This window comes from Bubalus kerabau, chromosome 6 (assembly GCF_029407905.1).
Source record: "Bubalus kerabau isolate K-KA32 ecotype Philippines breed swamp buffalo chromosome 6, PCC_UOA_SB_1v2, whole genome shotgun sequence".
Classification (NCBI taxonomy): domain Eukaryota; kingdom Metazoa; phylum Chordata; class Mammalia; order Artiodactyla; family Bovidae; genus Bubalus; species Bubalus kerabau.
The window spans coordinates 8,586,476-8,608,046 of NC_073629.1; the positions used below are offsets into that span (position 1 = coordinate 8,586,476).

Here is a 21,571-nt window from a genome sequence, read left to right on the forward strand (position 1 = left end):
CCTTTTGGTCCCGCACTGCAGCCCCAGAGCCCAGCTAGGTCTGCCGGCTGAAAGGCGCTCCGGGCAGCGCTCCTGCAACCGCTGGCTGCTACCTGCCGCCCGCTGCCTCTCCCACGCAGACGCCCACCACCCCGCCCCACCCCACCCCACCCAGAAAAGGCCCTGCTGCCAAGCCTCCGTGGCCCCAAGCCCTGCGGGCTCAGCCGCCCGTGCGTCCAGGCACCTTTCTTGGGTTTGCTCGCTTCCTCACCCGGACCCAGCCGGGGGCTCAGGGATTGCCCTGGAAGGAATACCCCACGGCTGGCAGCCGCCCGCACCACCTCGTCACCTTTCACAACGTCCGTCTCCAAGCTCCCTGCCTCACTCTCCCCACACTCCGGAGAATCAATCACACTACGTTTGCACGGCCAGGAGCAAGGAAGTTGCCACATCTGGCAAGCATACATCCCTTTCGCCTGGAGGGTCCCTGGACCAGAGTCTTGCAGGAGGAGTTCCAAAGAAGTCCACCAGCTCCCCGTCCCTCGGCAGAAATAGGTCTCCAACAGGGACGGCCTCACCGTCTCCAACATCACCCCATCCCCCTGAAACCCTGTTGCGCGCCACACCTCAGCATCAGCCCTGCCGCAAGAGCACCACCACCTCAGCCTGCACCCTCACCGTCCCCCGACTTCCCCAAACGCACCCCATCATCCCACCCCCACCCCGCTCGGTGCCTCCCCCATCTGCACACCCCCCCCTCCTCCCCACGCCCAGTTCCTCCCTGAGCCATTCCAAATCCCAGTCTTGTCCAGGAACCTGCCTTTGCATTTGTCGCACTGGCCTGCCTCCCCCCACCCCCCACCCCAGGCCAGGGCCTGCTCCTCTTTCTGCGGCTTCCAACACGAGTAGAACTGATTTACAGTCCTGGGTTAGTCTCAGGTGCTCGGCAAAGGGATTCAGTCCCCTGTTCTTTTCCAGGTGATTTTCCAGTGTAGGTTAAGGTGAGACACGAATACAGTTCTCATGCTACAGAGGAAAGCTCTGTTGCTCATCGGCTGTAAGCATAGTATTTCCTATCTCTTGATCCGACTCCAACTTCGTCCCTTCCCTGCCTTTCCCCTTGGGTAGCCCTATGCACCTTTTCTACGTCTCAAGGTCGGTTTCCCGTTGCACAGACATTCCTTTGTATTCGTTGTTCGAGTCCACAGAGCTTTGTCCCTCTCCACCCGACCCACTTCACTCAGTGGTCCCTTCTGTGGGTCCGTCCGGCCTTGTGGCCCATGGCGATGGCTGCTCCTTCTTGATGGCTGCGTCACATTCCACGGTATGTATTTGCCTCACCTTCTTGTGCCGGCCACGGGCCGACCGGCACATGAGCGTTTCCCATGTCTCGGCTACGGCACCGAGGGCTGCGATGACCCTGGGGGATGCCCGCCTCTCTTCCCATTGGGCGTGCTGTCTTTTCCCGATGAGTAGCCGGGATTGGGTCTGCTGGATCACAATGTAAGCTCTTCTTTTTCCTACTCTTGGACCGATCCTCGACTGACGGACTTCCCCGGAGTGGCAGTCGTTGTTCTGGAAGTGTAGAACAGCACGATCTACAGCCTGGTGCCCGTGTCCGCTGTACAGCGTTGTGATTCACTCCTGGGCATGTAGGATTAGGGTTTCAGATCGGTTTCCGTTACAGGTGATGACAGGATGTGGGATCTCATTCCCTGTAGCATCCCGTGTATCCTCGTTGCTCCTCTCCTTTCTACGCAGTACTGGTACGGTACATCCGTTGAGCCCGGCTCCTCATCCATCCCTCCGTGCGTGACTCTGCCCTTGGGAAGCCCGAGGCTGCTTTCCCGAGCCTGAGAGTCTGTCGCTGGTGGGCACAGGGGTGAATATGTACAACACTTTAGATTCCCCCATCTGTGACCCTGTCTGTGTGACTTCCCTCACCAAGGGTAATATTCTGCAGCTCCAGCCGCTGTTGCTGCCAGTGACACTAACTTGACTCGTGTGGACGGCTCAGTGGCATCCCATTCTCTCCCTTTCTCTGGTATGGCACCTTCGTGGGTGAGCCGTTGGGGATGGGCACTAGGGTTTCCTCCACGTCTCGGCTACGGCAAACAGTGCTGCCATGACCGTGGGGTTGGCATGTGTCTTTCCGAATGAAGAGTTGCGGCTCTCACGGGTATGTACCCAGGGTGGGCTTGGGACAGCTCGCCTGTTTCCCGCTGACTTAGTTGCCTGTAGATTTCGTTTTCTTGTCAAAGCTTACTCGAATGTCGGAGTTGCGGTTGTTGCGGAAGTACAGTGGATTTCCAATATTGTGCTCGTTTCCGATGGACCGCAAAGTGATTCTGTTTCCCATGTACAGATTTTGGATTTCGTGTATGTTTTCAGATTCTTTTCCACTTGAGGGTATTCCAGGGTCCTGACGCTTATTCCCTGTGTTGAACTGGATCACCTGGGCGCTTCTCCCTCTATCCAGGGTCCTGCGTATCTGTTGGTCCCAGCTGCGCACTCATCGCTCCAGCGCTGCCTTTCCGCTGGCGTTACCCTAAGGTGGTGTTCTGCGTGAGTGGGTTTCTCCCCGGCAAATAGCGTCGTTTTGCATTCTTTCACACGTTCCACATGTCTTTGTCCCACGCGGTCTGACATTCTTCACCAAGTGTAAGAGTCTCTAGGTCCGTCATTGCTTGTGACAAATGGCAACACTTGGTTTATTTCCTTATGCCTGAGTGATGGTTCCATGCTACACCTGTGCCACCTCTTCTCGGGCCCGCCACGTGTGCATGGGCGCTGGGCCTTGCTCCGTGTCTTGGCGACGGCAAACAGTGCTGCCGTGTCCGTGGCGGTGTGCGGACCTCAGACCTCCCCGACGTTTGCCCTCTGCGGGTGTGTACCCTGGAGGGATGACTGTGCTCGGTCACATGGGAGCTCTCCTTGGTCCTCGTGAAATCTCAGCCACCCGAGCTCCCAACCACCACCCCCCATCCTACCCTGACCCCCCAGCCATGTCACACCCGAGACTGGACATTTGCTCCTGATGAGTGGTGACTTTGGTCTCTGGGGCGGTACGGCGGGCCCACCCACCCATCTCGGACCAGTTCTGGCCCCCATCTGGCACTCCGTTTCTGTCGTTCGCTTGCCTGTGTCCTCAGCCCACCGCTGAGCCTGAGCAGCCTGCGGCACCGCGCACCAGTGTGGCTCGCCCGTTCACCCGCCACCCCGCCCAAATGGAGTGCTCTCGCACCATCTTCCTCACGCCACAGCACCCTCACTGTCACGGCCTGCCCTCTGCCTTTCCCTCCAGACTCCAGGCTCGGCCCCTTGCCCCCACCCCCGCCGCCATCCCCCTGGAGCTCGGGCCCCCCCTCACACGTCCTGCCCTGGCCTGGCCTGCCCTGCCCTGACGTTCACCAGCTCGGGCCTCCCTCCGGCTCCACAGACCCACCCCGACCCCGCGCCCAGCCCTACCTCCCGCAGATCCGTCCCGGCCTCTCACCTGCGCCTGGCACGGCTTCGCCACCGCGCCCATGCTTCTGCAGAGGGCCTGCTCAAGTGGCCTGCCGATCTTTGGGCCAGGTTCCCGCGAGCCCCACACGCCCCTTCCCGCCGGCCCTCCAGGCAGACCCCACCCAAGCACCCCCGGGCCTGCCTGCCAGCCCCTCGGCTCGCTGCCGCCCCCTCTGCCTGTGATCGCGCTGCCCAGGTCCCTGATCCACGTGGGGCGCCCACCAGCCAGGGCCCCAAGCACCTTCGTCCCATACTCTCCCCCACGCACGCTGACGCCCACGACACGGCAGGGGCCTCAAGGAGACCTCCTTTAACAACCACAAGCACACGTCGGGACACGGGGGCTCTTTTCCCAAAGGGGACTCGGCTTCGTGCCTTTCGCACCCAAATGTGCCGCCCTCTACGCACTTTGGTGACCTTCGTCGGCCGTCCACTTCACCTCCGAAGGACACAGTCCTTGAACAGGCGTGAAATGAAACCCTTTGGGGATAGACGAGCCCGAGATTGGCCCAGGGGGAGACTGTGGTGGGCGATTACCCTCGGGGAGAGTTCCTAGGGGAAGACGATGACAGGTAGGGGAGAGGGATAGAGTGGATCCTGGATAGACAGGTTAGAGAGAATGGGAAACTCTTAGATGTCATAACTAGGGGAGGGGTGCGTGGAACAGGGCGCTCTGTGTGTGTGTGTGTGTGTGTCTGTGTGTGTGTGTGCGTGCGCCCGAGTGCCCACCTTTGGTTACGAGTGGGGGAGGGAGGCCTGGGTAAACCTTGCCTCAGTCCGGTAGGCTTGAGAGCTGTGGTCAGGCAAGGGAAACACCCTGATGGTCGGGTTGTCCTCCCCGGCAGGCATCGCTGCCTCGAGCGCATCTGCCGCCTCCCGGCTGGTGGGCTAGCTTTTCCCAGCCGGGCCGGGCCGGCCCGGCCCGCCCCGCCCTGCCCGGATCTGCGAGCTCTCTCCCTTCCACTGCGCGGTGGTGGGATTCGCGGCACAGGTCCACATCCATCTTCACCCCTTGGCCTCGGGGAGAGCGAAGAAGAACTAAAGAGCCTCTTGAGGAAAGTGAAAGAGGAGAGTGAAAACGTTGGCTTCAAACTCAACATTCAGAAAACTAAGATCATGGCATCCCGTCCCATCACTTCATGGCAAATAGATGGGGAAACAACAGAAAGCGGGCGAGACTTCATTTGGGGGGGCTCCCCCAAAGCACTGCAGACGCCGGCCGCGGCCGTGAAATGAAAAGACGTTCGCCTCCTTGGGAGAAAAGCTATGACCAATCTTGACAGCATGTCCAAAAGCAGAGACGAGGGGTGTGACGAGGGTCCGTCTCGTGAAAGCTACGGCTTCTCCGGCGGTCACGAACAGATGTGAGAGGTGGAGTATAAAGAAGGCCGAGTGCCGAAGAATTGATGCTTTTGGACTGCGGTGTTGGAGAAGACTCTTGAGAGTCCCTTGGACTGCGAGGAGACCCAACCCGTCCATCCTAGAGGAAATCAGTCCTGGATATTCATTGGAAGGACTGAGGCTGAAGCTGAAACTCCGATCCTCTGGCCACCTGACCCGCAGGACTGACTCACGGGAAAAGACCCTGATGGAAGGCAGGAGGAGACGGGGACGACCCGACAGAAGATGAGAGGCTTGGGTGGCATCCCCGACTGGACGGACGTGGGTTTGAGCAAGCCGCGCGAGTCGGTGATGGACAGGGAAGCCTGGGGCTGCTGCAGTGCCCTGAGCGACCGAACTGATCCCGATGCCTCCCGGGCGCCGTGGTCCGCCTCCCAGAGCCCAGTCCAGACCAGAACCCTCTTGGAGACACCAGCGGCATACGGGAGTCACAGCCAGCCCGGGACCTGGCACGCAGTGGCCAAGCCGCCCAGAGAGGTGGCTGGCATGAGGGACATGGGAAGGCAGGCGTGTCCGTGGCCACTGGCCCCCTCTCCCAGAGGCAGATCCCCCTCGCTCACCTTGGGCTGCGGCCACCGCCCCTGCCGCTGCTGGCCCCCGTTGGTGGTTGGTGACCACCGCAGCCCGCGCCCCTACCCCCGCGCCTACCCCCACCCGCCCTATCCAACCCCACCTCCTCACCCCCACCCACAGCAGGAGAACCAGCACAAGCCCAGGAGCATCACGGCCGCCACCAGGGCCAGCAGCCGCAGCCCCTCAGGAGGGAGGGAGGCGGGGCATGGGAGGCCTCAGGCCGGTCGTGGTGAAAGCGGCGCGGCGCGAGGTCGCCACTGCGGCCAAAAAAGCTTTGCCCCGGGGGACGGCGGAGGTGGCCTGAATCGCGCTTGGGCTGGAGGTGCAGGGTCCCGGGGGGGCCTCTGGCGCAGTGCTGAGCTGCTAAGTCGCTTCAGTCCTGTCCGACTCTGTGCGACCCCATAGACTAGACGGCAGCCCACCAGGCTCCCCCGTCCCTGGGATTCTCCAGGCAAGAGGACTAGAGTGGGTTGCCATTGCGTAGGCTAAAAGGCTGGGCGGGTCGCCGGCGAGGACCTCGGCAGGTGGCAGGCCTCCGGAGAGGAAGAAGAAAGGCTTCCCTGACCGGGAATCGAACCCGGGCCGCGGCGGTGAGAGCGCCGAATCCTAACCACTAGACCACCAGGGAGCGTCGGGGCACGGCCCTCGCCTGCTCCGGCTGAACCCAGCGCCTCCATGCCACCCGCCCGCGCCCCCTTGCTGCCCACACCCCGCCTTTGCAAGTCCAGCCGCCCGCCGGCCCTGTCAGTCCGCCTGCCCTGGCGTGCCGTCTTGCTTTCCGCACCCTCAAAACACTGCGCGCGCCGCCGGCTTCTCGCACACACGCCAAAAGCCGCGGGGCCAGCGGGCTGGCTCCCCGCACCCAGCTCTCTCTCCCCCCCCCGAACGCCCCTGCCGGGAGGACGGTGCAGCTCAGCAAAAGGTCGGCCCGCTGCGTTGGCCGGGAATCGAACCCGGGTCAACTGCTTGGAAGGCAGCTATGCTCACCACTATACCACCAACGCTACACAGCCCGGGCGGCCTCCGGACGCCGGCCCCGGGCTCGCCCCAGCATACGCTCCCCGCCGCCGCCGCCGCCGCCGCCGCCTCCGCATCCCTGCCCCGACGCCCCGTCAGCCGGAGGCTCTGCGCCGCCGCCGGCGCCACCAGCAGCCGCGCGCCGCCCCATGCGCGCCAGCGCGACGCCGTTGCGTGGTCCACCGGCCCGACGGCCTTGCGGCCCTCCGGCCCTTCGCTCCCCGCCGCGGCCCGCGAACGCCTCCGCCCTCAGCCCCGGCGGGCAACGCGGGGCACGCAGCTTCCCGCACCCAGCTGGCCAAAAAAGCCCTTCTCCACCGGGCGCTGGGCGCCGCCACTTCCCACGACGACTTGGGGACACGGGACCCAGCTGCCTGCACGCGTCGCGGCGCTGTGCCGAGCCGCACGGCGGGGGCGTCGCGAGCCTAGGAGCCCACTGAGGCAGCCAGTGGGGGTGGGTGCGTGGGCGGCCGGGCGGCCGGGCGCGCCGCAAGCTCCGGCTCTGGTCGGGCAAGGCCGTGGGGTGGCCAAGGAGGCCCTCGCTCGGCCGTGGCGACCGTGCGCCCGGCGACCACAAAGGGCTCAGTCAGGCTGGAGGGCTGCACGGGGAGAGGGGGGTCGACGGTGGCTAGGCAGGGCACCGCGCCCTGGCGCCTCGCCCAAAGGCGGCGGGACGAGACCAAGGGCCCTTGGGGGCCTGGCGGCAGGACAGAGAGCGACCGCGGCCACCAAAAAGGAGGTGTGGCCTCCCCGTCGGGGAATCGAACCCCGGTCTCCCGCGTGACAGGCGGGGATACTCACCACTATACTAACGAGGACGGCGGCGACCGTCCTACCGCCCGGCCGCTCACCGGCTCTCGGGCTGCCTGCCGACGCGTCCCCCTGCCCAGCACGGGCCCCCGGCCACCGCGGGTCCCGACCCAACCGCGCACCCAACCAACCGCCTCGGTCACAGCGGCAGCCCGCCACCCCGACAGGGCCCCGGACCCCCGGGGCACTGGACACGCCCCAGTGCGCGCCGCCTCTTGCCTCCAACGCGGGCATTCCGCCGGCAGAAGGGGGCCCGAGAAGGAAAGCCAGGCTGCGAGGACACGGTGGGCGCGCGCCGGCCGGCGTCCGGCCAGGAGAGGCGCGGCTGGGGAGGGGCCGGCCCGCCCAGGGCCCGGCTGGGTCCGGGGCGCGACCTGCGGCCGCCGCGCGCCGACTCCGTCGACACCCACCCCGGACGGCCGCCTGCCTGCCTGCCTGCCTGGCTGCCTGCCGCGGCGCAGCGCGCGGCCCGCCAAGGGCACCGGGGCTGGCGCCGCGTCGGGTCCCAGCCAGGCGAGCGGCCACGCGCCCAGCCAGGCCCGCCGTCAGGATGGCCGAGCGGTCTAAGGCGCTGCGTTCAGGTCGCAGTCTCCCCTGGAGGCGTGGGTTCGAATCCCACTCCTGACAAGCCAGCCTTTTGGCCCGCCGGACAAACGCACCCGTCCTCCCCGCGCCACTGCCTTTCTCCACACACGCGCTGCCTCCCGCCGCCTGCACCCCCGCCCCAGGAACCTTCAGTCCTCCTCAGCGCATCCTTCCTCCCCAGCTGGCTGCAGCTGCAGCTGCAGCTGCTGGTTTTCCTGCCTCCCCGCTTCCCCCTCGCCCACCCTCGCCCACCCTCGCCCACCCTCCCACTTTCACTCCCACGGCCCCGCCCCGCCCCCGGCCGCGCCGAAGCACGCAGCCCCGCCGCGGGTGGCAAGCCCTCCTCGCGTCGCCGGCGTTCCGACTTCTGCCGGGAACGGCCAACTGGCTCTCGCAGCCTTGCTTCCACGTCCGCCCCCGGCCGCTCTCCCTCCGGCCGGCACCCTGTCCTCCGCAGCCGGCCCGCCGGCCCGCCTGCGCTCCCCAGCCACACCGAGGCGGCCGAGCCCCCGCCTTGCCCGCCAGGGGGGTGCTGCGTGCCCTCGACGCTTCTGCGCCTTGCGGCCTTGGCCGGGCCACACCTGCCTGCCGCCCGCCAGGGACACGTGCCTCCCAGCCTTCCTGCGGGCCAGCGAACACCGGTCTTCCTGGCACGAGTCCGTCCCGGGAAGGGTGCTCCTCTGGGGAGGGAGCGGAAGCCCTGCGTGCCCGTGCAGCCCACCCACAGGCGCCCGGCCGGCGCCCCCGCGCCCGTTCCCGGGGGAAGCCGCTGCCCGGGCCGCAGCCAAGCCCGCCTGCGCGCGCTCCCTGCCTCAGCCGGCAGTCCCCGAGCCAGGAGCCGCTCTGCCAAAGGGCCCCTCCTCACCAGCACCACCACCCCGTCAGAGCCGGACCTCGGGAGCGCGGGCCGCCAGAGCGCTCGAGCCGGGCTCACACGCCTTGGGGTCGGGACCCGGCGGTCGCTGAGAGGAACGTCGGCGCGCGGCCGCAGCGACCACGCGGCGCCTGCGCCTGCACCTGACAGGGATGCCGGCGCCGGGCAGACGGCGTCGGCTCCCGGCCCCCTCGGGCGACACCGACAGGGTCGCGGCGGCCGTGGTCGGCGCAGAAGGCGCGGGACGGGCCGAGTGGGTCCCTCCGAGAGCGCCGCGCCCTGGGGCCCTGCACGTGCCCGGATCCTGGCTTTCAGGTCGCGCCCCCCACCCCCAACCTCTATCTCCCGTCGTCTCCTGTTCCGATAGAGCAGATAGATGCCGACGGGCGACGGGCGAGCAGTGAGCAGTGCCGGGCGGGTGGCGGTCAGCGCCTCTGGGGCGGCGTCGGGCGGCTTGGGTCATCGGTGCATGGGTGGTTCAGTGGTAGAATTCTCGCCTGCCACGCGGGAGGCCCGGGTTCGATTCCCGGCCCATGCAGCCACAGCGTCCCCTTTTGGTCCCGCACTGCAGCCCCAGAGCCCAGCTAGGTCTGCCGGCTGAAAGGCGCTCCGGGCAGCGCTCCTGCAACCGCTGGCTGCTACCTGCCGCCCGCTGCCTCTCCCACGCAGACGCCCACCACCCCGCCCCACCCCACCCCACCCAGAAAAGGCCCTGCTGCCAAGCCTCCGTGGCCCCAAGCCCTGCGGGCTCAGCCGCCCGTGCGTCCAGGCACCTTTCTTGGGTTTGCTCGCTTCCTCACCCGGACCCAGCCGGGGGCTCAGGGATTGCCCTGGAAGGAATACCCCACGGCTGGCAGCCGCCCGCACCACCTCGTCACCTTTCACAACGTCCGTCTCCAAGCTCCCTGCCTCACTCTCCCCACACTCCGGAGAATCAATCACACTACGTTTGCACGGCCAGGAGCAAGGAAGTTGCCACATCTGGCAAGCATACATCCCTTTCGCCTGGAGGGTCCCTGGACCAGAGTCTTGCAGGAGGAGTTCCAAAGAAGTCCACCAGCTCCCCGTCCCTCGGCAGAAATAGGTCTCCAACAGGGACGGCCTCACCGTCTCCAACATCACCCCATCCCCCTGAAACCCTGTTGCGCGCCACACCTCAGCATCAGCCCTGCCGCAAGAGCACCACCACCTCAGCCTGCACCCTCACCGTCCCCCGACTTCCCCAAACGCACCCCATCATCCCACCCCCACCCCGCTCGGTGCCTCCCCCATCTGCACACCCCCCCCTCCTCCCCACGCCCAGTTCCTCCCTGAGCCATTCCAAATCCCAGTCTTGTCCAGGAACCTGCCTTTGCATTTGTCGCACTGGCCTGCCTCCCCCCACCCCCCACCCCAGGCCAGGGCCTGCTCCTCTTTCTGCGGCTTCCAACACGAGTAGAACTGATTTACAGTCCTGGGTTAGTCTCAGGTGCTCGGCAAAGGGATTCAGTCCCCTGTTCTTTTCCAGGTGATTTTCCAGTGTAGGTTAAGGTGAGACACGAATACAGTTCTCATGCTACAGAGGAAAGCTCTGTTGCTCATCGGCTGTAAGCATAGTATTTCCTATCTCTTGATCCGACTCCAACTTCGTCCCTTCCCTGCCTTTCCCCTTGGGTAGCCCTATGCACCTTTTCTACGTCTCAAGGTCGGTTTCCCGTTGCACAGACATTCCTTTGTATTCGTTGCTCGAGTCCACAGAGCTTTGTCCCTCTCCACCCGACCCACTTCACTCAGTGGTCCCTTCTGTGGGTCCGTCCGGCCTTGTGGCCCATGGCGATGGCTGCTCCTTCTTGATGGCTGCGTCACATTCCACGGTATGTATTTGCCTCACCTTCTTGTGCCGGCCACGGGCCGACCGGCACATGAGCGTTTCCCATGTCTCGGCTACGGCACCGAGGGCTGCGATGACCCTGGGGGATGCCCGCCTCTCTTCCCATTGGGCGTGCTGTCTTTTCCCGATGAGTAGCCAGGATTGGGTCTGCTGGATCACAATGTAAGCTCTTCTTTTTCCTACTCTTGGACCGATCCTCGACTGACGGACTTCCCCGGAGTGGCAGTCGTTGTTCTGGAAGTGTAGAACAGCACGATCTACAGCCTGGTGCCCGTGTCCGCTGTACAGCGTTGTGATTCACTCCTGGGCATGTAGGATTAGGGTTTCAGATCGGTTTCCGTTACAGGTGATGACAGGATGTGGGATCTCATTCCCTGTAGCATCCCGTGTATCCTCGTTGCTCCTCTCCTTTCTACGCAGTACTGGTACGGTACATCCGTTGAGCCCGGCTCCTCATCCATCCCTCCGTGCGTGACTCTGCCCTTGGGAAGCCCGAGGCTGCTTTCCCGAGCCTGAGAGTCTGTCGCTGGTGGGCACAGGGGTGAATATGTACAACACTTTAGATTCCCCCATCTGTGACCCTGTCTGTGTGACTTCCCTCACCAAGGGTAATATTCTGCAGCTCCAGCCGCTGTTGCTGCCAGTGACACTAACTTGACTCGTGTGGACGGCTCAGTGGCATCCCATTCTCTCCCTTTCTCTGGTATGGCACCTTCGTGGGTGAGCCGTTGGGGATGGGCACTAGGGTTTCCTCCACGTCTCGGCTACGGCAAACAGTGCTGCCATGACCGTGGGGTTGGCATGTGTCTTTCCGAATGAAGAGTTGCGGCTCTCACGGGTATGTACCCAGGGTGGGCTTGGGACAGCTCGCCTGTTTCCCGCTGACTTAGTTGCCTGTAGATTTCGTTTTCTTGTCAAAGCTTACTCGAATGTCGGAGTTGCGGTTGTTGCGGAAGTACAGTGGATTTCCAATATTGTGCTCGTTTCCGATGGACCGCAAAGTGATTCTGTTTCCCATGTACAGATTTTGGATTTCGTGTATGTTTTCAGATTCTTTTCCACTTGAGGGTATTCCAGGGTCCTGACGCTTATTCCCTGTGTTGAACTGGATCACCTGGGCGCTTCTCCCTCTATCCAGGGTCCTGCGTATCTGTTGGTCCCAGCTGCGCACTCATCGCTCCAGCGCTGCCTTTCCGCTGGCGTTACCCTAAGGTGGTGTTCTGCGTGAGTGGGTTTCTCCCCGGCAAATAGCGTCGTTTTGCATTCTTTCACACGTTCCACATGTCTTTGTCCCACGCGGTCTGACATTCTTCACCAAGTGTAAGAGTCTCTAGGTCCGTCATTGCTTGTGACAAATGGCAACACTTGGTTTATTTCCTTATGCCTGAGTGATGGTTCCATGCTACACCTGTGCCACCTCTTCTCGGGCCCGCCACGTGTGCATGGGCGCTGGGCCTTGCTCCGTGTCTTGGCGACAGCAAACAGTGCTGCCGTGTCCGTGGCGGTGTGCGGACCTCAGACCTCCCCGACGTTTGCCCTCTGCGGGTGTGTACCCTGGAGGGATGACTGTGCTCGGTCACATGGGAGCTCTCCTTGGTCCTCGTGAAATCTCAGCCACCCGAGCTCCCAACCACCACCCCCCATCCTACCCTGACCCCCCAGCCATGTCACACCCGAGACTGGACATTTGCTCCTGATGAGTGGTGACTTTGGTCTCTGGGGCGGTACGGCGGGCCCACCCACCCATCTCGGACCAGTTCTGGCCCCCATCTGGCACTCCGTTTCTGTCGTTCGCTTGCCTGTGTCCTCAGCCCACCGCTGAGCCTGAGCAGCCTGCGGCACCGCGCACCAGTGTGGCTCGCCCGTTCACCCGCCACCCCGCCCAAATGGAGTGCTCTCGCACCATCTTCCTCACGCCACAGCACCCTCACTGTCACGGCCTGCCCTCTGCCTTTCCCTCCAGACTCCAGGCTCGGCCCCTTGCCCCCACCCCCGCCGCCATCCCCCTGGAGCTCGGGCCCCCCCTCACACGTCCTGCCCTGGCCTGGCCTGCCCTGCCCTGACGTTCACCAGCTCGGGCCTCCCTCCGGCTCCACAGACCCACCCCGACCCCGCGCCCAGCCCTACCTCCCGCAGATCCGTCCCGGCCTCTCACCTGCGCCTGGCACGGCTTCGCCACCGCGCCCATGCTTCTGCAGAGGGCCTGCTCAAGTGGCCTGCCGATCTTTGGGCCAGGTTCCCGCGAGCCCCACACGCCCCTTCCCGCCGGCCCTCCAGGCAGACCCCACCCAAGCACCCCCGGGCCTGCCTGCCAGCCCCTCGGCTCGCTGCCGCCCCCTCTGCCTGTGATCGCGCTGCCCAGGTCCCTGATCCACGTGGGGCGCCCACCAGCCAGGGCCCCAAGCACCTTCGTCCCATACTCTCCCCCACGCACGCTGACGCCCACGACACGGCAGGGGCCTCAAGGAGACCTCCTTTAACAACCACAAGCACACGTCGGGACACGGGGGCTCTTTTCCCAAAGGGGACTCGGCTTCGTGCCTTTCGCACCCAAATGTGCCGCCCTCTACGCACTTTGGTGACCTTCGTCGGCCGTCCACTTCACCTCCGAAGGACACAGTCCTTGAACAGGCGTGAAATGAAACCCTTTGGGGATAGACGAGCCCGAGATTGGCCCAGGGGGAGACTGTGGTGGGCGATTACCCTCGGGGAGAGTTCCTAGGGGAAGACGATGACAGGTAGGGGAGAGGGATAGAGTGGATCCTGGATAGACAGGTTAGAGAGAATGGGAAACTCTTAGATGTCATAACTAGGGGAGGGGTGCGTGGAACAGGGCGCTCTGTGTGTGTGTGTGTGTGTGTCTGTGTGTGTGTGTGCGTGCGCCCGAGTGCCCACCTTTGGTTACGAGTGGGGGAGGGAGGCCTGGGTAAACCTTGCCTCAGTCCGGTAGGCTTGAGAGCTGTGGTCAGGCAAGGGAAACACCCTGATGGTCGGGTTGTCCTCCCCGGCAGGCATCGCTGCCTCGAGCGCATCTGCCGCCTCCCGGCTGGTGGGCTAGCTTTTCCCAGCCGGGCCGGGCCGGCCCGGCCCGCCCCGCCCCGCCCGGATCTGCGAGCTCTCTCCCTTCCACTGCGCGGTGGTGGGATTCGCGGCACAGGTCCACATCCATCTTCACCCCTTGGCCTCGGGGAGAGCGAAGAAGAACTAAAGAGCCTCTTGAGGAAAGTGAAAGAGGAGAGTGAAAACGTTGGCTTCAAACTCAACATTCAGAAAACTAAGATCATGGCATCCCGTCCCATCACTTCATGGCAAATAGATGGGGAAACAACAGAAAGCGGGCGAGACTTCATTTGGGGGGGCTCCCCCAAAGCACTGCAGACGCCGGCCGCGGCCGTGAAATGAAAAGACGTTCGCCTCCTTGGGAGAAAAGCTATGACCAATCTTGACAGCATGTCCAAAAGCAGAGACGAGGGGTGTGACGAGGGTCCGTCTCGTGAAAGCTACGGCTTCTCCGGCGGTCACGAACAGATGTGAGAGGTGGAGTATAAAGAAGGCCGAGTGCCGAAGAATTGATGCTTTTGGACTGCGGTGTTGGAGAAGACTCTTGAGAGTCCCTTGGACTGCGAGGAGACCCAACCCGTCCATCCTAGAGGAAATCAGTCCTGGATATTCATTGGAAGGACTGAGGCTGAAGCTGAAACTCCGATCCTCTGGCCACCTGACCCGCAGGACTGACTCACGGGAAAAGACCCTGATGGAAGGCAGGAGGAGACGGGGACGACCCGACAGAAGATGAGAGGCTTGGGTGGCATCCCCGACTGGACGGACGTGGGTTTGAGCAAGCCGCGCGAGTCGGTGATGGACAGGGAAGCCTGGGGCTGCTGCAGTGCCCTGAGCGACCGAACTGATCCCGATGCCTCCCGGGCGCCGTGGTCCGCCTCCCAGAGCCCAGTCCAGACCAGAACCCTCTTGGAGACACCAGCGGCATACGGGAGTCACAGCCAGCCCGGGACCTGGCACGCAGTGGCCAAGCCGCCCAGAGAGGTGGCTGGCATGAGGGACATGGGAAGGCAGGCGTGTCCGTGGCCACTGGCCCCCTCTCCCAGAGGCAGATCCCCCTCGCTCACCTTGGGCTGCGGCCACCGCCCCTGCCGCTGCTGGCCCCCGTTGGTGGTTGGTGACCACCGCAGCCCGCGCCCCTACCCCCGCGCCTACCCCCACCCGCCCTATCCAACCCCACCTCCTCACCCCCACCCACAGCAGGAGAACCAGCACAAGCCCAGGAGCATCACGGCCGCCACCAGGGCCAGCAGCCGCAGCCCCTCAGGAGGGAGGGAGGCGGGGCATGGGAGGCCTCAGGCCGGTCGTGGTGAAAGCGGCGCGGCGCGAGGTCGCCACTGCGGCCAAAAAAGCTTTGCCCCGGGGGACGGCGGAGGTGGCCTGAATCGCGCTTGGGCTGGAGGTGCAGGGTCCCGGGGGGGCCTCTGGCGCAGTGCTGAGCTGCTAAGTCGCTTCAGTCCTGTCCGACTCTGTGCGACCCCATAGACTAGACGGCAGCCCACCAGGCTCCCCCGTCCCTGGGATTCTCCAGGCAAGAGGACTAGAGTGGGTTGCCATTGCGTAGGCTAAAAGGCTGGGCGGGTCGCCGGCGAGGACCTCGGCAGGTGGCAGGCCTCCGGAGAGGAAGAAGAAAGGCTTCCCTGACCGGGAATCGAACCCGGGCCGCGGCGGTGAGAGCGCCGAATCCTAACCACTAGACCACCAGGGAGCGTCGGGGCACGGCCCTCGCCTGCTCCGGCTGAACCCAGCGCCTCCATGCCACCCGCCCGCGCCCCCTTGCTGCCCACACCCCGCCTTTGCAAGTCCAGCCGCCCGCCGGCCCTGTCAGTCCGCCTGCCCTGGCGTGCCGTCTTGCTTTCCGCACCCTCAAAACACTGCGCGCGCCGCCGGCTTCTCGCACACACGCCAAAAGCCGCGGGGCCAGCGGGCTGGCTCCCCGCACCCAGCTCTCTCTCCCCCCCCCGAACGCCCCTGCCGGGAGGACGGTGCAGCTCAGCAAAAGGTCGGCCCGCTGCGTTGGCCGGGAATCGAACCCGGGTCAACTGCTTGGAAGGCAGCTATGCTCACCACTATACCACCAACGCTACACAGCCCGGGCGGCCTCCGGACGCCGGCCCCGGGCTCGCCCCAGCATACGCTCCCCGCCGCCGCCGCCGCCGCCGCCGCCTCCGCATCCCTGCCCCGACGCCCCGTCAGCCGGAGGCTCTGCGCCGCCGCCGGCGCCACCAGCAGCCGCGCGCCGCCCCATGCGCGCCAGCGCGACGCCGTTGCGTGGTCCACCGGCCCGACGGCCTTGCGGCCCTCCGGCCCTTCGCTCCCCGCCGCGGCCCGCGAACGCCTCCGCCCTCAGCCCCGGCGGGCAACGCGGGGCACGCAGCTTCCCGCACCCAGCTGGCCAAAAAAGCCCTTCTCCACCGGGCGCTGGGCGCCGCCACTTCCCACGACGACTTGGGGACACGGGACCCAGCTGCCTGCACGCGTCGCGGCGCTGTGCCGAGCCGCACGGCGGGGGCGTCGCGAGCCTAGGAGCCCACTGAGGCAGCCAGTGGGGGTGGGTGCGTGGGCGGCCGGGCGGCCGGGCGCGCCGCAAGCTCCGGCTCTGGTCGGGCAAGGCCGTGGGGTGGCCAAGGAGGCCCTCGCTCGGCCGTGGCGACCGTGCGCCCGGCGACCACAAAGGGCTCAGTCAGGCTGGAGGGCTGCACGGGGAGAGGGGGGTCGACGGTGGCTAGGCAGGGCACCGCGCCCTGGCGCCTCGCCCAAAGGCGGCGGGACGAGACCAAGGGCCCTTGGGGGCCTGGCGGCAGGACAGAGAGCGACCGCGGCCACCAAAAAGGAGGTGTGGCCTCCCCGTCGGGGAATCGAACCCCGGTCTCCCGCGTGACAGGCGGGGATACTCACCACTATACTAACGAGGACGGCGGCGACCGTCCTACCGCCCGGCCGCTCACCGGCTCTCGGGCTGCCTGCCGACGCGTCCCCCTGCCCAGCACGGGCCCCCGGCCACCGCGGGTCCCGACCCAACCGCGCACCCAACCAACCGCCTCGGTCACAGCGGCAGCCCGCCACCCCGACAGGGCCCCGGACCCCCGGGGCACTGGACACGCCCCAGTGCGCGCCGCCTCTTGCCTCCAACGCGGGCATTCCGCCGGCAGAAGGGGGCCCGAGAAGGAAAGCCAGGCTGCGAGGACACGGTGGGCGCGCGCCGGCCGGCGTCCGGCCAGGAGAGGCGCGGCTGGGGAGGGGCCGGCCCGCCCAGGGCCCGGCTGGGTCCGGGGCGCGACCTGCGGCCGCCGCGCGCCGACTCCGTCGACACCCACCCCGGACGGCCGCCTGCCTGCCTGCCTGCCTGCCTGGCTGCCTGCCGCGGCGCAGCGCGCGGCCCGCCAAGGGCACCGGGGCTGGCGCCGCGTCGGGTCCCAGCCAGGCGAGCGGCCACGCGCCCAGCCAGGCCCGCCGTCAGGATGGCCGAGCGGTCTAAGGCGCTGCGTTCAGGTCGCAGTCTCCCCTGGAGGCGTGGGTTCGAATCCCACTCCTGACAAGCCAGCCTTTTGGCCCGCCGGACAAACGCACCCGTCCTCCCCGCGCCACTGCCTTTCTCCACACACGCGCTGCCTCCCGCCGCCTGCACCCCCGCCCCAGGAACCTTCAGTCCTCCTCAGCGCATCCTTCCTCCCCAGCTGGCTGCAGCTGCAGCTGCAGCTGCTGGTTTTCCTGCCTCCCCGCTTCCCCCTCGCCCACCCTCGCCCACCCTCGCCCACCCTCCCACTTTCACTCCCACGGCCCCGCCCCGCCCCCGGCCGCGCCGAAGCACGCAGCCCCGCCGCGGGTGGCAAGCCCTCCTCGCGTCGCCGGCGCTCCGACTTCTGCCGGGAACGGCCAACTGGCTCTCGCAGCCTTGCTTCCACGTCCGCCCCCGGCCGCTCTCCCTCCGGCCGGCACCCTGTCCTCCGCAGCCGGCCCGCCGGCCCGCCTGCGCTCCCCAGCCACACCGAGGCGGCCGAGCCCCCGCCTTGCCCGCCAGGGGGGTGCTGCGTGCCCTCGACGCTTCTGCGCCTTGCGGCCTTGGCCGGGCCACACCTGCCTGCCGCCCGCCAGGGACACGTGCCTCCCAGCCTTCCTGCGGGCCAGCGAACACCGGTCTTCCTGGCACGAGTCCGTCCCGGGAAGGGTGCTCCTCTGGGGAGGGAGCGGAAGCCCTGCGTGCCCGTGCAGCCCACCCACAGGCGCCCGGCCGGCGCCCCCGCGCCCGTTCCCGGGGGAAGCCGCTGCCCGGGCCGCAGCCAAGCCCGCCTGCGCGCGCTCCCTGCCTCAGCCGGCAGTCCCCGAGCCAGGAGCCGCTCTGCCAAAGCGCCCCTCCTCACCAGCACCACCACCCCGTCAGAGCCGGACCTCGGGAGCGCGGGCCGCCAGAGCGCTCGAGCCGGGCTCACACGCCTTGGGGTCGGGACCCGGCGGTCGCTGAGAGGAACGTCGGCGCGCGGCCGCAGCGACCACGCGGCGCCTGCGCCTGCACCTGACAGGGATGCCGGCGCCGGGCAGACGGCGTCGGCTCCCGGCCCCCTCGGGCGACACCGACAGGGTCGCGGCGGCCGTGGTCGGCGCAGAAGGCGCGGGACGGGCCGAGTGGGTCCCTCCGAGAGCGCCGCGCCCTGGGGCCCTGCACGTGCCCGGATCCTGGCTTTCAGGTCGCGCCCCCCACCCCCAACCTCTATCTCCCGTCGTCTCCTGTTCCGATAGAGCAGATAGATGCCGACGGGCGACGGGCGAGCAGTGAGCAGTGCCGGGCGGGTGGCGGTCAGCGCCTCTGGGGCGGCGTCGGGCGGCTTGGGTCATCGGTGCATGGGTGGTTCAGTGGTAGAATTCTCGCCTGCCACGCGGGAGGCCCGGGTTCGATTCCCGGCCCATGCAGCCACAGCGTCCCCTTTTGGTCCCGCACTGCAGCCCCAGAGCCCAGCTAGGTCTGCCGGCTGAAAGGCGCTCCGGGCAGCGCTCCTGCAACCGCTGGCTGCTACCTGCCGCCCGCTGCCTCTCCCACGCAGACGCCCACCACCCCGCCCCACCCCACCCCACCCAGAAAAGGCCCTGCTGCCAAGCCTCCGTGGCCCCAAGCCCTGCGGGCTCAGCCGCCCGTGCGTCCAGGCACCTTTCTTGGGTTTGCTCGCTTCCTCACCCGGACCCAGCCGGGGGCTCAGGGATTGCCCTGGAAGGAATACCCCACGGCTGGCAGCCGCCCGCACCACCTCGTCACCTTTCACAACGTCCGTCTCCAAGCTCCCTGCCTCACTCTCCCCACACTCCGGAGAATCAATCACACTACGTTTGCACGGCCAGGAGCAAGGAAGTTGCCACATCTGGCAAGCATACATCCCTTTCGCCTGGAGGGTCCCTGGACCAGAGTCTTGCAGGAGGAGTTCCAAAGAAGTCCACCAGCTCCCCGTCCCTCGGCAGAAATAGGTCTCCAACAGGGACGGCCTCACCGTCTCCAACATCACCCCATCCCCCTGAAACCCTGTTGCGCGCCACACCTCAGCATCAGCCCTGCCGCAAGAGCACCACCACCTCAGCCTGCACCCTCACCGTCCCCCGACTTCCCCAAACGCACCCCATCATCCCACCCCCACCCCGCTCGGTGCCTCCCCCATCTGCACACCCCCCCCTCCTCCCCACGCCCAGTTCCTCCCTGAGCCATTCCAAATCCCAGTCTTGTCCAGGAACCTGCCTTTGCATTTGTCGCACTGGCCTGCCTCCCCCCACCCCCCACCCCAGGCCAGGGCCTGCTCCTCTTTCTGCGGCTTCCAACACGAGTAGAACTGATTTACAGTCCTGGGTTAGTCTCAGGTGCTCGGCAAAGGGATTCAGTCCCCTGTTCTTTTCCAGGTGATTTTCCAGTGTAGGTTAAGGTGAGACACGAATACAGTTCTCATGCTACAGAGGAAAGCTCTGTTGCTCATCGGCTGTAAGCATAGTATTTCCTATCTCTTGATCCGACTCCAACTTCGTCCCTTCCCTGCCTTTCCCCTTGGGTAGCCCTATGCACCTTTTCTACGTCTCAAGGTCGGTTTCCCGTTGCACAGACATTCCTTTGTATTCGTTGTTCGAGTCCACAGAGCTTTGTCCCTCTCCACCCGACCCACTTCACTCAGTGGTCCCTTCTGTGGGTCCGTCCGGCCTTGTGGCCCATGGCGATGGCTGCTCCTTCTTGATGGCTGCGTCACATTCCACGGTATGTATTTGCCTCACCTTCTTGTGCCGGCCACGGGCCGACCGGCACATGAGCGTTTCCCATGTCTCGGCTACGGCACCGAGGGCTGCGATGACCCTGGGGGATGCCCGCCTCTCTTCCCATTGGGCGTGCTGTCTTTTCCCGATGAGTAGCCGGGATTGGGTCTGCTGGATCACAATGTAAGCTCTTCTTTTTCCTACTCTTGGACCGATCCTCGACTGACGGACTTCCCCGGAGTGGCAGTCGTTGTTCTGGAAGTGTAGAACAGCACGATCTACAGCCTGGTGCCCGTGTCCGCTGTACAGCGTTGTGATTCACTCCTGGGCATGTAGGATTAGGGTTTCAGATCGGTTTCCGTTACAGGTGATGACAGGATGTGGGATCTCATTCCCTGTAGCATCCCGTGTATCCTCGTTGCTCCTCTCCTTTCTACGCAGTACTGGTACGGTACATCCGTTGAGCCCGGCTCCTCATCCATCCCTCCGTGCGTGACTCTGCCCTTGGGAAGCCCGAGGCTGCTTTCCCGAGCCTGAGAGTCTGTCGCTGGTGGGCACAGGGGTGAATATGTACAACACTTTAGATTCCCCCATCTGTGACCCTGTCTGTGTGACTTCCCTCACCAAGGGTAATATTCTGCAGCTCCAGCCGCTGTTGCTGCCAGTGACACTAACTTGACTCGTGTGGACGGCTCAGTGGCATCCCATTCTCTCCCTTTCTCTGGTATGGCACCTTCGTGGGTGAGCCGTTGGGGATGGGCACTAGGGTTTCCTCCACGTCTCGGCTACGGCAAACAGTGCTGCCATGACCGTGGGGTTGGCATGTGTCTTTCCGAATGAAGAGTTGCGGCTCTCACGGGTATGTACCCAGGGTGGGCTTGGGACAGCTCGCCTGTTTCCCGCTGACTTAGTTGCCTGTAGATTTCGTTTTCTTGTCAAAGCTTACTCGAATGTCGGAGTTGCGGTTGTTGCGGAAGTACAGTGGATTTCCAATATTGTGCTCGTTTCCGATGGACCGCAAAGTGATTCTGTTTCCCATGTACAGATTTTGGATTTCGTGTATGTTTTCAGATTCTTTTCCACTTGAGGGTATTCCAGGGTCCTGACGCTTATTCCCTGTGTTGAACTGGATCACCTGGGCGCTTCTCCCTCTATCCAGGGTCCTGCGTATCTGTTGGTCCCAGCTGCGCACTCATCGCTCCAGCGCTGCCTTTCCGCTGGCGTTACCCTAAGGTGGTGTTCTGCGTGAGTGGGTTTCTCCCCGGCAAATAGCGTCGTTTTGCATTCTTTCACACGTTCCACATGTCTTTGTCCCACGCGGTCTGACATTCTTCACCAAGTGTAAGAGTCTCTAGGTCCGTCATTGCTTGTGACAAATGGCAACACTTGGTTTATTTCCTTATGCCTGAGTGATGGTTCCATGCTACACCTGTGCCACCTCTTCTCGGGCCCGCCACGTGTGCATGGGCGCTGGGCCTTGCTCCGTGTCTTGGCGACAGCAAACAGTGCTGCCGTGTCCGTGGCGGTGTGCGGACCTCAGACCTCCCCGACGTTTGCCCTCTGCGGGTGTGTACCCTGGAGGGATGACTGTGCTCGGTCACATGGGAGCTCTCCTTGGTCCTCGTGAAATCTCAGCCACCCGAGCTCCCAACCACCACCCCCCATCCTACCCTGAC

General features: G+C 65.1%; 10 non-coding genes across 10 annotated transcripts; 4 read left to right on the top strand and 6 right to left on the bottom strand.

Moving 5' to 3' along the window:
- Positions 1–6,016: 6,016 nt before the first annotated feature.
- TRNAE-CUC (transfer RNA glutamic acid (anticodon CUC)) lies at positions 6,017–6,088 on the bottom strand. The gene has a single exon. It is a non-coding gene; the product is annotated as a tRNA-Glu (tRNA).
- Positions 6,089–6,392: 304 nt separating this feature from the next.
- Positions 6,393–6,464, bottom strand: TRNAG-UCC (transfer RNA glycine (anticodon UCC)). Its single transcript has one exon. It is a non-coding gene; the product is annotated as a tRNA-Gly (tRNA).
- A 759-nt stretch (positions 6,465–7,223) lies between these two features.
- Positions 7,224–7,295, bottom strand: TRNAD-GUC (transfer RNA aspartic acid (anticodon GUC)). Its single transcript has one exon. It is a non-coding gene; the product is annotated as a tRNA-Asp (tRNA).
- Positions 7,296–7,831: 536 nt separating this feature from the next.
- TRNAL-CAG (transfer RNA leucine (anticodon CAG)) lies at positions 7,832–7,914 on the top strand. The gene has a single exon. It is a non-coding gene; the product is annotated as a tRNA-Leu (tRNA).
- Positions 7,915–9,213: 1,299 nt separating this feature from the next.
- TRNAG-GCC (transfer RNA glycine (anticodon GCC)) lies at positions 9,214–9,284 on the top strand. Its single transcript has one exon. It is a non-coding gene; the product is annotated as a tRNA-Gly (tRNA).
- A 6,028-nt stretch (positions 9,285–15,312) lies between these two features.
- Positions 15,313–15,384, bottom strand: TRNAE-CUC (transfer RNA glutamic acid (anticodon CUC)). The gene has a single exon. It is a non-coding gene; the product is annotated as a tRNA-Glu (tRNA).
- Positions 15,385–15,688: 304 nt separating this feature from the next.
- Positions 15,689–15,760, bottom strand: TRNAG-UCC (transfer RNA glycine (anticodon UCC)). Its single transcript has one exon. It is a non-coding gene; the product is annotated as a tRNA-Gly (tRNA).
- A 759-nt stretch (positions 15,761–16,519) lies between these two features.
- Positions 16,520–16,591, bottom strand: TRNAD-GUC (transfer RNA aspartic acid (anticodon GUC)). Its single transcript has one exon. It is a non-coding gene; the product is annotated as a tRNA-Asp (tRNA).
- A 540-nt stretch (positions 16,592–17,131) lies between these two features.
- On the top strand, positions 17,132–17,214 carry TRNAL-CAG (transfer RNA leucine (anticodon CAG)). Its single transcript has one exon. It is a non-coding gene; the product is annotated as a tRNA-Leu (tRNA).
- A 1,299-nt stretch (positions 17,215–18,513) lies between these two features.
- On the top strand, positions 18,514–18,584 carry TRNAG-GCC (transfer RNA glycine (anticodon GCC)). Its single transcript has one exon. It is a non-coding gene; the product is annotated as a tRNA-Gly (tRNA).
- The last annotated feature ends 2,987 nt before the right edge of the window (positions 18,585–21,571 follow it).